The sequence below is a fragment of the Glandiceps talaboti genome, chromosome 5 (assembly GCF_964340395.1).
Source record: "Glandiceps talaboti chromosome 5, keGlaTala1.1, whole genome shotgun sequence".
Lineage (NCBI taxonomy): Eukaryota > Metazoa > Hemichordata > Enteropneusta > Spengelidae > Glandiceps > Glandiceps talaboti.
Window position 1 is genome coordinate 8,533,959 of NC_135553.1, and position 17,479 is coordinate 8,551,437.

The 17,479-nt window shown below is 34.1% G+C and overlaps 1 long non-coding RNA gene across 1 annotated transcript in view; it reads left to right on the forward strand.

Moving 5' to 3' along the window:
* Positions 1-3,297: 3,297 nt before the first annotated feature.
* Positions 3,298-17,479, forward strand: part of LOC144434866 (uncharacterized) — a 45,065-nt gene continuing 30,883 nt past the window's right edge. Inside the window, exon 1 of the long non-coding RNA XR_013480867.1 lies at positions 3,298-3,420. This is a non-coding gene — a long non-coding RNA (uncharacterized LOC144434866). The remainder of the gene's footprint in view (positions 3,421-17,479) is intronic.

Genomic DNA, 17,479 nt, shown 5'->3' on the forward strand with positions numbered 1-17,479 from the left:
AATGCTTTTCCAGGCATCACCCTTACTGAAATACAGATAACATTATCAGGGTATTATATTTTATTTTACCGAATGCCGTCTTTTCTAAATATGTTCTGTTCACACACACACACACACACACACACACACACACACACACACACACACACACACACACACACACACACACACACACACATACACACACACACACACACACACACACACACACACACACACACTTGTAGAAAGAGTTCGGATAACAGAAACGTGTTTGTCATGTATGGATACATCTCTGCGTTATGATTTTACATGACCATAAAAAAGGCTGATATAGGTGTGAAAATCAATGACAAAGGCTTTAGGGAGCCTTCAGTATTTACAAGGGGGCGGAGGAAATCACACATGGTCTGTTAAGTAAAACATGACCATCCCCCCATTCTCCATTTGTAAAAAATGACCCCCCCCCCCCCATGACAGTTGCATATACTGAATGTTAATCAATATTACCATTATATGTATACATACAAATTAAAAGATTTTGACTTTTGCATTAGAAAGCAATATTTGTACATATAAAGGGACAAACAGCAAAAGACCGGCTAGTTACTTTTTCACGTTGTGCATACTCTGCCTGATCTGGTCACTTGCAAAAGTTCCCAGATATTATTGTCATCATCATCACCTTCACCTTCAGTATTGCCATTATCAGTGTCGCTCTAATCTGACTCACTGGTACTACTCGAGTCAGTACATGTATCACTGTCCGTGTTCTCTATGACATTCAAAACTAAATCATGACATTCAAAACTAAATCATCATCATCATCATCATCATCATCATCATCATCATCATCATCATCATCACTGCTACCATCACCATCAAATTTTAACAACAACATTCACGGACAGTGTGAGTGATAAGGTGAGATGGTACGCTCAACAAAATGCATCGTTTTATTTATTCTTACAATAGATGTATTTTTATTTTTGTATTTTGGCATGTAAAGTACTCGTAAAATTAAATGTTGAGTGCTCATCGCACTTTTACATCTCAAAACACACAAAACAAATTGACAATAATTGAATCTTCAATTTGGTCACAGAACTGCGGATTGTAAAATGTGACCCTCCCCCAAACATTGTAATGCAAAATATGACCCTCCCCAACAACAGGTTTGTAAAATGTATTTATGCTCTCCTGGAAGGTGAGTGAGTATGGAAGGTACTTTAGGTCTGTCTACGGATATATACTGGATATTTATTAGTAATGTTTTCCGAAATTCTACCACAATTCATTACAAGACAAAACTGAACGCCTTAAACTTTAGATACTCAATTTTCGTTTGAAAAAACGGGTTTTTAAATACGCTGCTCATAATGATTAACTTTGTGCTAACAAGTTAAATATTCCAAGTACGATTCAAATCTATTCTATAGTGTATTGAACGAGCATTAATATATTATCTTTGCTCAACGAAGAGGATTTATATTTTTGCCAAACAAGAATATCTCGTTTGAAGTGTTTGTTTATCGACTTAATCTCCATTTTACTGATTACGTCGTTTTCACTATCTAACACCTCAAACATTGTGCAATATTGAAGTGGATTTGATAAAAGTCAATGGTTTACTCCTCAAGAGTTGTTAACCCTTTAGACACAGGCATCGATTGTGCTAACACAAGACTGCATAACACTTACAGCTAATGGACACTTACATAACACAAGTATTTTCATCTTAAGCGTGTAGAGATTGAGTGTACAAACATTGATTTTAAGGTGAGAATTGCATTCAAAATACATAGTATTTTTTGAAATGGCATTGTTATACTCATGAGGCTGTTATATCAAGTCGATGTAATACTTTGCTATTTACTCTCGTGACTAACTTGTGCTTGTATCAACATATCTTATGTTTGAAGTAGAGTGAAGCGGAAATCGTAAATTCTATAAAGTCTGTTTTTTGAGAAAGTGTTTACCATAGTCAGATTTATGCATTTACTAATTTTATGACACATGTGTACAGTATTAACATGGTTTTGCACACATATACAAGTGTTTACCTTGCAGAAAAGACACAATTTTTACTCGTGAAAGTGTGTATATAACGGTGTCTTTCACTATTCAATGTATCGAATAACCCGCGAAGGTTTAATGTATCATAACAAAACACTTACGTACCATTAGTCCGTTGGCACGTTGATTAATGTGTTGCTTGGTAGGTTTGGTCGTGCTTCAAAGGCACATGCTAGGACGAATAAATCAAAACAATTTATGTTCCTTGCCGTACGCTATTAATCAAACCAGTATACTCCGACGAATTCCATTCCCGATTGCGCTGTACTTCTTTTTAACATGTTAACAATTCATCGCTATCATCCATATGGTGATGGCCTTTTCGTAATACGGGGGTGGCAGTGGGGGTGTTGACGACAAATAATCATACCACACGGCTAGTTCGTGCTCATAAAAAACACAAATCGTGCCTTTATAGAATTTGTATTAAAGGGAAGTACTCATTCGTTAAAAAAACATCAGAATTGGTATGCTTTGTGATGCCGACTTGAAATTGATGTTAACATTACACCAAATCTGATAGTTCTGGGAAAGGTGTGCTATGGTATTCCCTAGCCATTCTCTAGAACAGATAGAATCTCGGTATGAACGATGTGGATGGGTCGAATCAAGACAATCCTAAGTGGTTAAGTAACGTGATACATCTCCATCATGATCTAGGGACATTGCTTGAATGTCAATGCAATAGTATTTATGTTGTTTTAAAGCATATAATATCTATCTATCTATCTATCTATCTATCTATCTGTCTGTCTATTTTATATATATACACATATAGATACATATACACCCATACGCAATCACGTATATATATATATATATATATATATATATATATATATATATATATATATATATATATATATATATATATATATATATATATATATATATAATATACCTGTGTATCAGACTTTTAAATACCAACTCCAACTTTTACTCTTTCATACATAACATTCACATGCATTACATCGTTGACATAGGGTCATCTGCAATTAGTAGGGTTTTATTGCCACATTACGTTAACGGTCGGTTTGAACAGTCGCATTTGTAGTGATAATACATCTATACCAATCTAACAGTCTTCTGGGTGTGCTTTGACTTTGGCGACTGAAATGAATGATTAATAACGAACAGTGATTGGATGATATCTAGGCGTCCCTAGCTGGTTCATCATTTACGAGACTCAGTACAGTACACTGATCGACATTGTAGAATTACACGTTACTAAGAGTATAAATGCTTATGACGAATGGATTGTACAGTGTGTGAATGCGCCAGCTATATCGGAGTCATACCATACTACTTATTTCTATTCAGGGTTTGAATATTCCAAGTACTAAAAACAGTTGTGTGAAGCACTCGGTAAGTGTAATAGTATATATTCGTTCATCACGTTGTGTATGTTTTGATGATCCGGTATTAGACGGGGTTTATAGTTTATCATAGCTCATGACACTCGTCATAATGTAAGTGTTGTCGGAAAGATCGTACGGTATTCATTCAGTGTTACCTCTAGCTCTGGATACTGGTGAAGTCATGTAAATTTGTTGATAAGATGACGTTGTCAATGTAAACCAATGTTTCCGTCTTTTTGCGATTGAACACTTCTTTTGCGATATGTCATTACAGTGGAAGTAATATGTTCAGACATGTCATTTCCCATATATTGTCTTCAATGTCTATTAGTTTGTACTTCACTATTCGAAGCCTACGGTTAAACAGCGACCTGGTGGTATTCTTATATTTTTTTCCTTTGGTCTTGAAAATGCAGTCTTACATTTATTCACAAGTTTAGATCACGAACTTAATTTGTTTTCACCAACACTGCCTGTATATCAAAGTCATTACTTTGAAAGGATATATACTAGCACCGTGGTAGGTACAAAACACTTATAGTGTTTCAACTGTTGTATTGTTGATCTTCCGACTATCCACATCGGTTGCATGTTAAACTGCTCTCAGCGTACACTGCAGTGTATTGTAGTAAATTTACAGGATTGAATTACGACCAACAGTGACGTTGTTTTAGTATACCGAACACATTTGCTTTCGAATTCGTTAAAACACGTAATTTGCTTTTTTGTCATATTGATGATTATATATTTAGAATTCAAATTCCGTAGCTGTATATCCATCACACAATATATAAAATTGTCGTACATCCAGCATACGACTAAACGTAAACAGGCATAACAAAGCATTTCAACATGCGTGCGCTGTTAAAGTAGGTGGTTTAAGAGTATCCCATTTTATCTGCAATGTGTCAAAGACATGTTGATATCTTACGAAATGCATTTCCATACCAAGTATCTAATGAACAGATACTTGCGACATGTTAACCATAAATGTGCCCTGGATTTCCTTTATGTTAGATAACACTTCTAATGACCTAATTGCCAACTAACGGAAGTAAGCTATCTATTAGCACGAAGTGAATAGCTCAGCCACACACACATGAATGTACAGCGAACGGAAGAACGGACTCGGATGATATGATAGATTATATTCGGGGTAATCTGATATACATGATCGACTTAAAGCCGTGCTTGTTGAAATATTTATTGAACGTGAGACAACACATGCCCCCCCCCCCCCCGATAAAGTACGGGATATTAGCCTCATGATAAAATCGAGCATAACCAACAAGATATCGTTTTGACACGCAATCCATTGACAAGTTCTTTTGAGTCGCTTTGGCAATTTCTTTCATAGAAACTAGGCCACGTTTATCGATAAGCCCGTGTTATTTTTAGTATGACAACCAATATGTACGTTGATGAGGGGTATAGCATGTCTATTGTCAGAACTAAATTAATTATTCTTATGAGGACATTTAGTATTGGGTTTAATATCTGAACCAAGTCTAAGGCAACCTATGATTTTGTATGCATAACTTTATTGCTATTGACTCGGAGACTGGGATAAAAGTCATCAGTTTCGTACATGTCGTGACATCAAACCACGTATGTAATTACCACAAATGGTATCGCTAGTACTTTATATATCTTTTTAACCAGTTGACCCTAACGTCATTAAATGTCAAAATGTACCCAACTGAATGGTACTTAGTGTTGTTTACTCGTACTTGTGTTAACAGACCTAATGAATTTGTCTCTGAATTGGCAAGTTATTTTAGGCATAAGGCTGATATATGTGTTGTATAACGTCATATTATCGATGGGGTATGATAAATGTATCATTTGCCAGGCACAACTATTATTTAAATAATACAAAGTATAAGATAATAAGGGACTGGTCATATTTACTGGCCGGGTGTCAGTTCTTTGAAGTTTCGCTTCAGTTTTCTCAAAACACCCCCATTCGGTTGGATGACTCAAGTAGAACCCCGGTAGAGAGAACACACTTTTCATAAATTACCCCAGACCATGCATAATGTTTGTTATATCATTCCTTTAATTAACTGTAAGGTTATCTTGTCCATGTACCCACGCATGACTCATGTTTCTCCATTACTATTACGAAATATTATCAGAAAGTAGCTTATCTTCAAAAATTGATACCAATCATTCAGTGTGTGTATTTGCTAAAGTTTAAGGCAAGATACATGGCAGTAGATTATGGCGATATAATAAAACAACGTTATGTACACATGTTATGGATTAGTATTGGTGTTTGCCAAAATTACAGTCCCCGCTTGAAGTGATGTTTCAAAAATGAGCAGCCACACCAAAACCCCGGATCCCCCCCCCTCATCCGCAAGTACAAAATGACCAACCCCTTATACAAAATTTCCTTGCGATTTAATTAAAGAATACAATTAACGGAATATGTACTTTGTCATCTTTTTGTGTTCAACATCCAAAAACCTAAATCCCTTGCATACATCGTGACCAAACATTGCATATCTAGAGTGCACTTTGTCTGTTGCTACAATTATACGTATACCCATATAGTTAACAAAACTACTATGCTTGACTTGGCAAGGTATGGCCACCAAAATACATTCTATTCGACATATCTACGCTTGATTTCAATGTGGATACAATAGTCACGAATCTATTTGATGAAATGTAACGTATACAAAATGAAATTAATGACCTTCATTATTTTGGCCGAGGCCGAACAATCCAATGGATGCACGGCATTCCCTTTTAAAGACTAAAGTATTAAATTGGACATCGAAACAAGCTATCTAATTTATCTTGATGATGTTGCTGCCATTTTCTGAAAGCAATCCATCATTTGTGTATGCGTGGTTTACCGTGTTTCCTCATCAGTATCTAAAAGACTGCATTATTGTCTGTCATTAATCCCAATCCTTTCCTGGTACTCAGAAAATCCTTTCCAAATATTACGCATCCATATAATCTGGAATACGCACAATTATCCATGGGCACAAGGAGAGCTGTGTTATATTACATCTTCGGGTTCATATTGATATTCATGCTAATGAGAGAAATAGTAAACCGTTTGTTATTCGTCCTTGAAAGGACGACAGCATACATATGTGTCATGAATAGACACTTTTCTTCAGTAAAGGTGGATAAACCCGTATATATATATATACGAACGAAATATGTACTGTTATATATATATATATATATATATATATATATATATATATATATATATATATATATATATATTAATATATATATATATATATATATATATATATGTTAATACAATGGTATACATATTGGTACATATGAAATGTGTATTGATTTTTGCGTGCATTGAAAAGTTTACTAAAGCAATATTAATAGCAGTAGAAACATAGAGTATGTATGTATGTATGTATGTATGTATGTATGTATGTATGTGGTATGTATGTATGTATGTATGTATGTATGTATGTATGTATGTATGTATGTATGTATGTATGTATGTATGTATGTATGTATGTATGTATGTATGTATGTATAACATTTTAATATGATAATGAATATTATATTATTTATATTAATCACATATAGTGTTTTGCAAAAGAATATGCGCTCATACGTTTTCGTTCAAACCTTTGCATAATACGGCAAAAACGACAAAATACGATATTTCAGATGATTTAGTTTTAAAGTAGAATTTTGTCGTCGTCATTTGTATCTTTCAAGTATAAACTAAAGACACACTGTATTAGATACCCTTCATTGTCTGTTTTAGGACAACTTCCCATGGAGTTCAATTACCTTGGTGCAAAACATGTCAGGTCCATGCTGTTCAAAAAAGTAATTTTCTCTACACAGAAAAGTTACTGACTGAATGTGTGAATATCCTCTCATTGAAAAGTCGGAAGGATGAGTTTCACCATGAAACGCTGTATCATAATATATTAGTGAGATTTGATAGTCCATCCATTGCTGTACCAAGGCGAAAAAGCATGGTAAAAGGGAACGATGGCGCCACACAAGCCTCCATCAGACTTTTAACCAACGGATCCAACTAACGTGAAGCTGCCCTTTCATGACTGCGCTCATGTAATCTGTCTGTGTCCGGTGTGTGTGTGTGTGTGTGTGTGTGTGTGTGTGTGTGTGTGTGTGTGTGTGTGAGTGAGTCTGTGAGTCTGTCTGTCTCTCTGTGACTTTGCCTATGTTTTAGTGTGTGTCTCTCTGTCTATATGTGTGTGTCAATTGGTATTGATTAATGCCACTACGTAATCACGTATGTTCATGATGATTTGATAAAAGCAATCTTGGATGTTGACAGACGCAAATTCGATTTGTTTTACCTTATTTATATGATAATAGCCGGATCAACTTCCTTTGGCTATTATTTGGCCATCCCATCACAATTCATCACAGTAAACACATCTTCACAAATGGCTGATAGCCAAAGCGTCTTGAAAGTAACTGGTGTTTTAAATTAGCGGATGGCGTATTTCTTTTGTGCTATAGTGTTATAAACCAATGTATTTCAGTGTTTGATACAGACGCATTTATAATTCAAAACTTATTTACTGCTTTCCACATTCATTGAATCTTTTCTGTGTGCCTCTTTTGAGCTTTCGTAACAACTGACTTCATTTTGTTTGTTTGTTTGGACGCTGGCCCAATCGATGGACGATATATCATAAGTATTGCAGCTCTTAAACTTAATATTGTTTACTATTTACCAATGATGGGGACTAACATTTATACATTACATTTTGATCTGCCTGACAGTTTAAGCCGAATGCACCTTTTTTAGAAATGATATTCAGGTATAACATAACAGAATAACATAAAATAACATAACATAACATTATATTCGTATCAAGACATCAGTTGACACAGGTATTTCCCACATCGTATTCAGGTATTACATTTGTATATCAAGTTATTGCCTTCAGGGTTCTGAATTCATTATAGTGCTTCCTCGGTTGTTATCAGTGTGGCGTGCTTATTTGTTTGTCTGCTATTCCAGCGTGAAGCTGATCTTTTGAACTTGTCATATATTAGCAGTGTCTCGAGCAGTCAAAAAGCTAGGATGTTATCTGTTCTATATGTGCAATCCGTGATCTACATGCCAATGTGTGTATTTTTCTAAGGAGATGGTGAGCTATGGCAAGGGTAACAACTGTTACGGAGTCTATTTCTCTACCATAGGAGAACATATCGAATTCCCTTAAGTTTTAGTCAGTCTGACATGGAATAACCCTATTTACTTCTGGCTGTTTATTAATACATGGAAGCATAATGTTCTTGCAACGTGAGGTACATTGCTCTTCAGTATTGACTTCAGTAATTTTGTGTGTCAGCGAGGCTAATATCATGCATATTTTGCCAACACAGGGGTTGAGCTCGTGACCGAAATAACGATGCTTGGGGGCCTCATGATCAGACAATGACAGCCCGAGTATTTGTGTCACACTACTACAAGCCTCATGGCGTATGTAAAGTCGTGATATTGTCGAATGCGTGCTTTATTAGCCTTATTATACTGAGCACGATACGTCAGGTGAATTGTGGTGAAATGAACACACGTGTAATTGGACCCCTGGCAATAATAGCGACAGTGATAGTTTAGGAGATTTGACGTGTGGAGCCAATGGTATTAACTTTGGGGGTAAAACGTGGGCCTTTTAAATTGACTGGAACCGTTTCGTAATTGACAACTCTTGTCACAACGATGTGTTGCATAGGTTTGATTTAACTCTTTAGTAATGCTATGAGAATCATACACTTTGTTTCATTTGTTTAACTAAATAGTGTTATAACGTGATGCTGATAATTTAATTTAATTCACATGAAATCGCTCCTTGTCTGCCATGGAAAACATGTCTACGAACTCTATCAACTCTATTACAAGAGTTATTTCCTGCCATATCAACATTCAAATGCTTGAATTGCAACGTTTAATATTGTGACAAGTAAAAAAAAAGAGGTGTTGTAAAATAGATTGCCTATTTTGCTGTCATAAGACAGGCATCAGTAATCCCGTTCCGACTAATCACATCATACCTTCCCTTTAATGGCTGTATATGCAAAATGCTTGTTCCGTGATTTTTTCTTCATGATGCCATTTCATCATATCACTTACTGACAGTGGAATAAACTTGCGCAGCAGTATTGTACAGAAACATTTACTTGTTTTGTAGCGTTGTTTTGTTACATTATGTGTACGAAGTGATCATGCCAACAAACCAAGGAGTTGTGTCATAAAGGATGCAACCTTTCAGATCCGGCAAAAAACACTTCATTGTGCCATAAATCATTGTCACATTGCTGCATTGCAAACATTATGTTATCTTATCTCCTATCTCGTAAATTCATGGCAATGATAATAAGACTAACATGTTGTGAATATTTCTAAACATAATTCTCATTTGCTCTCTCCTCAAGTCATTACGATAACTTCAACTTAATATACTTGCATCATCTGTTTGCATAGCTAGCTCTGTGATGAAGTTTTCATATTCTTTAGAATAACCCATTCAGATACAACATGATAGAGAGGACAGTGACAAGCGATATGAATACACCAACACATAGTGGTTGCATCGGAGATTATAATTTATCATCGTTAGTGATAATGAGAAACGTAATGCTCCTGTCTGATCGGTTTAGTTTATTTAGCCTCACCGATGCACAAATATCGATTTTGCAAATTGTGTTTGGACATCCCTTTAATAAATCAATATCCCTTTGATTTTTTTAGCGTGGATTTGAACAGCTAACCAAGCCTCCAACATCGCAATCGACTATACTTCAGGAAGTATAGCACCATTATTACGTTATTACAAGTGGCAAAATTAGAATTTATGAATTGTTTAAGTCGTAAATTTTCGATTTTTACTGCATTTTTCAAAAGTAATTTTAGGAACACCTAATGAAATCAGCTTACAGTGAAGTGGCCATACGGATGAGGTTTGGGTATTTATTTTGGATTTTGAATCTATAAAACAATTTTATCCTGGTTTCCTACATGAAAAAATCAATATGAAACAACATTGACCAAGTATGTGTTTGTAACTCAATACTATGCAAAACACAATAACACACATTTTACGTATTTTCGTAATTTTCTGCAGTTTATTGAGTTACAAACAAGGACTTGGTATACGTTGTTTTATATTTAGTTTTCAAGTAGGACGCCATGATGAATTTTTTTTTTAAATTTAAAATCCAAACTAAATACCAACTCTAAAGTTCACGAAGATTGTTATCACACGTACTATGATATATTTGTCACTTTGTCTATTTGATTCCATTATATCCTTTCCTCACCAATGTGAATGCATAAGGCAAGATTATTATAATACTGTGTATTGTATATTGTCATTGAAATAACGAGAACGTTTATGTAACACGACATGATATGTTGGATCGTATATCCAATACTTGTGACTAGTACGCTAGACGTGCTCTTGCATTCTGAACTCATCGTCACCGACAAAATAAAATTGTCCGTGTGCAATTCAGAAAATAACTTTTGTTTATAGTATTATTGAATGACTAGTTAATGATTTATACTCCAAATTACTTTCAAGATACAAAGGAACGATTGTAACGACGCTATTGATCGCTCAATAATTATTGGCTAAAAATTGAATCAATTGAGTAATTTGTTTCTATTGGTATGTCTACTTTCATTATATGTAAAGTAATGTATTGACACAATTGAAGCTATGTATTTGATGTTCTTTACAGACTGTCATTGTATTGATTCTCTTATATTGAATTTTGAGTCTTGACATTTTAGATGTGTGTTTTAATAAGAACGTGTCTATTGAAATATCTGATAAAATTTTCATATGTTAATTTTCTCGTGATGGTGAGCGTGTTCATGTTCTTTTGAATACATTCGTATCTACGTTGCAGTGGTTAGGCGTAAAAGAATTATGTGGTTCCGCTTGCATTCAATTCTAAAATAGGTGGGGTAGTTAGATTTTTTATTTTATTTTATTATATTTGTTTCATGTGTGAGTGTCTAGTTCAGGGTTTCCATTGTTTTTCAAAAGGTCTCTGTGTTGTTTATTTCTTCCCATCAATTGTACAGCCATTACAGATTGGGAGAATAGTTTTATATTGTCTTTTTAAGTTAATGTCAGTTTCCGCACCCACTATTTCTTGCGAGACTTATTATTATTTATCATAAATCCTAATGTTGATATATATATATATATATATATATATATATATATATATATATATATATATATATATATATATATATATATATATATATATATATATATATATATATATATATATATAACTCGGTGAGTATCAATCAATCTGCTAAGACAGTGCTCTATACCGCAGTGGCAGAGCGTAATAATTTTTCTGATGATGATATATATATATATATATATATATATATATATATATATATATATATATATATATATATATATATATATATATATATATACCGGTATATATATATATATATATATATATATATATATATATATATATAACTCGGTGAGTATCAATCTGCTAAGACAGTGCTCTATACCGCAGTGGCAGAGCGAATGACTGTTTGTGGTTGGCGTATCTCTGTTTGAAGTTGTTCTCTGTTATATACTTTTGTTTGTTTTTTCCATGGACGATGGCTTGGTATACGATGTTTTTCGTTTGGCATTCGCCGTTCAAAGGGCAGGTGTCTTTCTGTCTGCAATTACATGGTTTTTGAGTGGGTATAGTTTCGCTGTTGGAGATGGTGGAGTTGTGCGCTTTGATCATGGTTGCCATGTTTGGCATGCAGCTGACTTTGACATTGTTTCTGTTGAATATTTTGTGTAACTTGGAGTCTGCTGGGAACAGTCATTCAAACATGAAAAACACGAAAACAGCACAGAACTATCAAAACACATTTGGAAACTGAAAAGAAACAACGAGCCTTTTTCCGTATCCTGGTCCATCAGCAAGACAGCCCAAGCGTACACCAATAAAACAAAACCTGTGTTTAACTGAAAAACTAACCATTATTAAAGCAGACAAAAACTCCACACTAAACAAAAGAACTGAGTTGATATCTAAATGCCGACACGAGAATAAGTTTTATTTGTCCAACTTTAATAGAGTATCTATCACCTAAACTAAACCCGTTAACTAACGGAACACCAAAGCCCGACATGAAACAACCCGCCAACACCTACTTGCCCGCACCCAATACCTCACACAATAACAACCAACACCTTCACACACAGCACCTATTGTCTGCACTCTATATAAACAGCACACCCAGAGAGTAGAAATCAGTTGTCTGATGATCGCACTATGCGTGAAACTCCGAGTTACAACCAAGAAAGAGTTCCAGAACTATCAAAACTATATATATATATATATATATATATATATATATATATATATATATATATATATATATATATATATATATATATATATATATATATATATATATATATAGTTTTCATATATAATTATATTCATAGTTTCACGCATTGCGCGATCATCAGACAACTCTGAGTTGTCTGATGATCGCGCAATGCGTGAAACTCCGAGTTACAACCAAGAAAGAGTTCCAGTACTACCAAAACTATTACGCTCTGCCACTGCGGTATAGAGCACTGTTTTAGCAGATTGATACTCACCGAGTTATATATTCATATATATATATATATATAATATAAACACACAGAGAACATCAAACTAACTTGACAACTATTAAGTATTAATAAGACTCCACAACAACCGTGGTAAGTGTATTAAAGATGAAATATGATTTTCAGTTTTATTTCAAACAAGTATACCTACACTACTTAAGTGCATTAATCATTCACATCTGAAAACGACAGGCGCTTAAACAATTGTCTGTATTTCAAAAATCTGTGTCCACATTTAAATTGATTGTTTAGGAATTACTGTGACGTGTATTATGACGTCACTGATTTAAATGTGAATACTAGTCTATAATTGTGATCGCCTACCTCCGTTTTACGAACGTTGACATGACGTCAGAACAATATGTCATGGGAGTATTCGTTTATTTACTTAAGCCTATTTAGACCTTTGAACAGGAAGAGTTGAGAATTGTGAAGTGTAATATAAAGTGCGAGTCAGACCTTTCTTGCTAATCATCCAGGAAGTGAGTGTGTTAATAATGAGACGGGACACGATATGAAATTATGAAATGCACGGGATTTACCACATTATTGTATATCGATCGCAAGGGTTGGCAATAGGTTATTAAATGTGCTTAATATCAAATGGAGAAGTAAACTTTCAAGGTAGAAAACGCCCTTGATTTTAAACCAGATTTAAACTGAATGCCTCCCGTAAGAGCAAAAACATAGATTTTTTGGGCCTACATACAATGTTGGAATGCAAAATTCTTAACTCTAGTTATTATACATGATGTACCCCTTAATTGGACAATTACTTGTATGAAACTATATGAAAATTGAATTTTGCATAGTTACTACATTGCCTATTAAAAAGGTGATTGATTATTCAAATTAAATAGTAATAGCTGATAAGTTACAACAACAGGCTTTAAATGACAAATGCACTTCTTTACCATCACTACATGTACTAAATTATTTGAAATTTAAAGCTTGTATTAAAAAGATATTGCCTCATTTATTATCAAAATGATTATTGATACGACTTGCATATCACAATTAAAAACTACACAAACAACTATATCAAACACGTAGGATTTGTTATGGTCGATGAATGTACCAAATTTAGTGAAATTTGAAGTTTGCATTCGTAAGAAATAGCCTTATTACCGAAAATAATTGATTATGCAGATTAGCCATTACAATTACAATTACAAATTACTCATTAAAAATATAAGGTATGTCAACCAACTTCAAAGGATAGGTGTGCATTATTAGGTTGACATATGTACCAACTTATATGAAATTGAAAACTTGCATTATGCAAATTATTCATTACAAATGTAAGCTAATTCAATAAACTTTACAAGACATTATGTGCTTTGTTATGGTTAATGTATGTACCAAATCATATTGAATTGATGCATGCGTTCCAAAGATATAGCCTAATTACTAAAAACCATTAATTATGCAAATGACTAATTAATTTCATTGGATTTTTACCTAATCAGTTCTTGCCATTAGCATATGGAAGATGTTTAGCACTTTACACCAGAATCGATGCTGCAGCTTTTGATATCATGTCCACATACATACATACATACATACATACATACATACATACGTACGTACGTACATACATACATACATACATACATACATACATACATACATACATATACATACATACATACATACATACATACATATTTCAGATACATTCAGGTGTTTACCTAACATGTCTGAAGTTTGCCGATAAATACCTTGATAAAGAATTTTTATTCGAAACGTCGGATTTTACATCTATTTATACGGACTGACTGACAAGTTCCATATGCATTTCTTTGTACATGCATACATACATACATACATACATACATACATACATACATACATACATACATACATACATACATACATACATACATACATACATACATACATACATACATACATGCATGCATGCATGCATGCATGCATGCATACGGACGGACAGACAGACAGACAGACAGACAGACAGACAGACAGACAGACAGACAGACAGACAGACAAAAGAATAACCTAACACTGCCATACAGGAGGTACATAATCAAAGGCAGTTATCCATGTCACGTCCGCAAATTTGTAGAAGGACGAACTATTTTATGTATATTATCCGGAAGCCAGATTGAATTTTCACTAAGTAAATACCTGGTATTACTTTCACCATCTCTTTGAAAGTGGTCACGTGTGTATATGCCCGCGTTCTCTGATATTAAATAGTAATAGATTAACTAAGTTGATGTTGACATGCCCCATTTTGAAGGTGCATCTATACAAAACTGATTGCGATGTCTTCAGGTCACCGTTATATACTCGTCAAGAAGGAAAACATAAGTCATAAGAATAATCCATTGTTCATCCTGAAATAATGTATGTGTGCTAGATATCAGAACTTTGCCATCAAACTACGATTGAAGTCGTTATAGTATCAGATATCGAGCAAACAATAAGCAAAAGACTGAATGAATAACAGAACATGTCAAGAAATACAATCTACCTGAAAATAAAATAAGTTTATGTAAAAACCAAAACGATATGCCGTAATAATTTGAGAAGCAATACACGTGGCACATCCAACTGAACTCAGCCGTACGGTTCTTCGAACTCGCTTTGACAGGGAGCGAACATGCCATTCAGTGCGATCACGAAAGCTATCTGCAATCTGCCTTTAACAATATGGTATCAAATGAAAATGGGTTCCAAATATAAATAGTACATTGGAGTATGTATTAGTGGCAAGTCTAGTGGGCGTTTCAATTCCGTCGATCGTTTGATTCATCAAAGGGGTTGAAATGGGCCGGGGATCTGGTGTGTGTGTGTGTGTGTGTGTGTGTGTGTGTGTGTGTGTGTGTGTGTGTGTTTTAAGGTGGCACCTTACATATTGTTAGTGTAGAGTTGCGATTTCTATTTAAATTTATAAATATCTCAGTAAGTGTAATAGCACGTGAATGACAGGCTGCATTGTGTTATTTAATAACGCTGAGACAAAAAGCAAACATAGTCTCTGTGTTTGGTCTTATTACATGTCAACCAGTAAGTAATAATTTTTAAACGTCACTTCAACCGCAAAAAATGTTATGTGATAGTGAAATGTGCATGTATACATCTATGCGGGGGTTACAAATATGAAGAGTTCACTCAGTAATAATATATAACACAGGGGTTAGTTATACTTGTGCAGATGTAGAATAAAAAGCACTTCGTAAGAAGATGCACACTGACAAAGACGAACTGAAGCTACGGCTCTGAAGTGTCAGCCCATGTTTAGACACATATATTACACATTATTCAAATCAGTAGCTCGCGAAATATGTTTCTCTCCAAACTCTCGTTTGAAAAAAAAATCATTAATCACACATGCAATAAATTAAGCCTTCGATGATATTAATTTCATCAAGTCCATAAATTTATCTTTAGCAAAAAAGTAAATTGAGTCACCATATTACAAGTGGGATTTAATTACGAAATGACGTATTGACATCTAAAAAATAAATGACACTTTACACCCTACACAAAATTAAAAATTATAAATTAAATCATCATATTATTAAGTGGCATCTAATAACGCAATGATTAATATCAAAACCTAAAATATAAATGACAATTGACACGTTTGAACTTTCGAGGTACTCAATTTATTCCACACGTGGGAATAAATAAAACAGTGATCAGAGGTTTCCAATGAGTATAAAGGCGATGGGGTGATAAAAAGACAACATATATGAAGAATCGGCTGTCTATTTGTCATGTTATCAAAGATCTCAATCTTGTAATGAAAGCAAGCTGAAAGACGGATCCTTCGCTGTAGTTGACAAGTGAGAGACAACGCAAAGACAGATAACAACGGCTCCATCGTAATATAGTGTATGTTATTCTTGGCTTATCTCTATAATCAAACAGCCAAAGAGATGAAGTAGAATGCAAATAATAGTGGTGCTACTTTCGCTACTATGAATCAAAGTATTGTAGGAATTTGACATTTCCTTGATATATTTTTTATGAATATGCCATGAATTCCTTGGAATTATGGAACTTACAAACTGTTCCCTTTAATTAATCATCTTTTCAGATCTACAAGTAACTAACTCGTCATCATGTATGTTGAACTTAAAAGGTATTATGTTTATATTACGTAGGGTTTAAAATATTCAAATTGGTATGTAACCGAAGACTTGCAGTAAATCAAAAAAACACTTTTGTTTTAGGGAATTGTTGGTCATATTGATGGAATTATACAGACTTTGCTATTTTGGACATAGAAACACAAAGACAAAAGTTGTCATGAATTAGACAAATGCATTGGTTATTGTTTAGATTACTAACCTTTTCCTTAGCTCCTAAATACCTTGTTTGACAAAACCGACAGTGTGCTTGCAGTCTTTTCTTGCAAATCAAATGACTTATTTCTTTCTT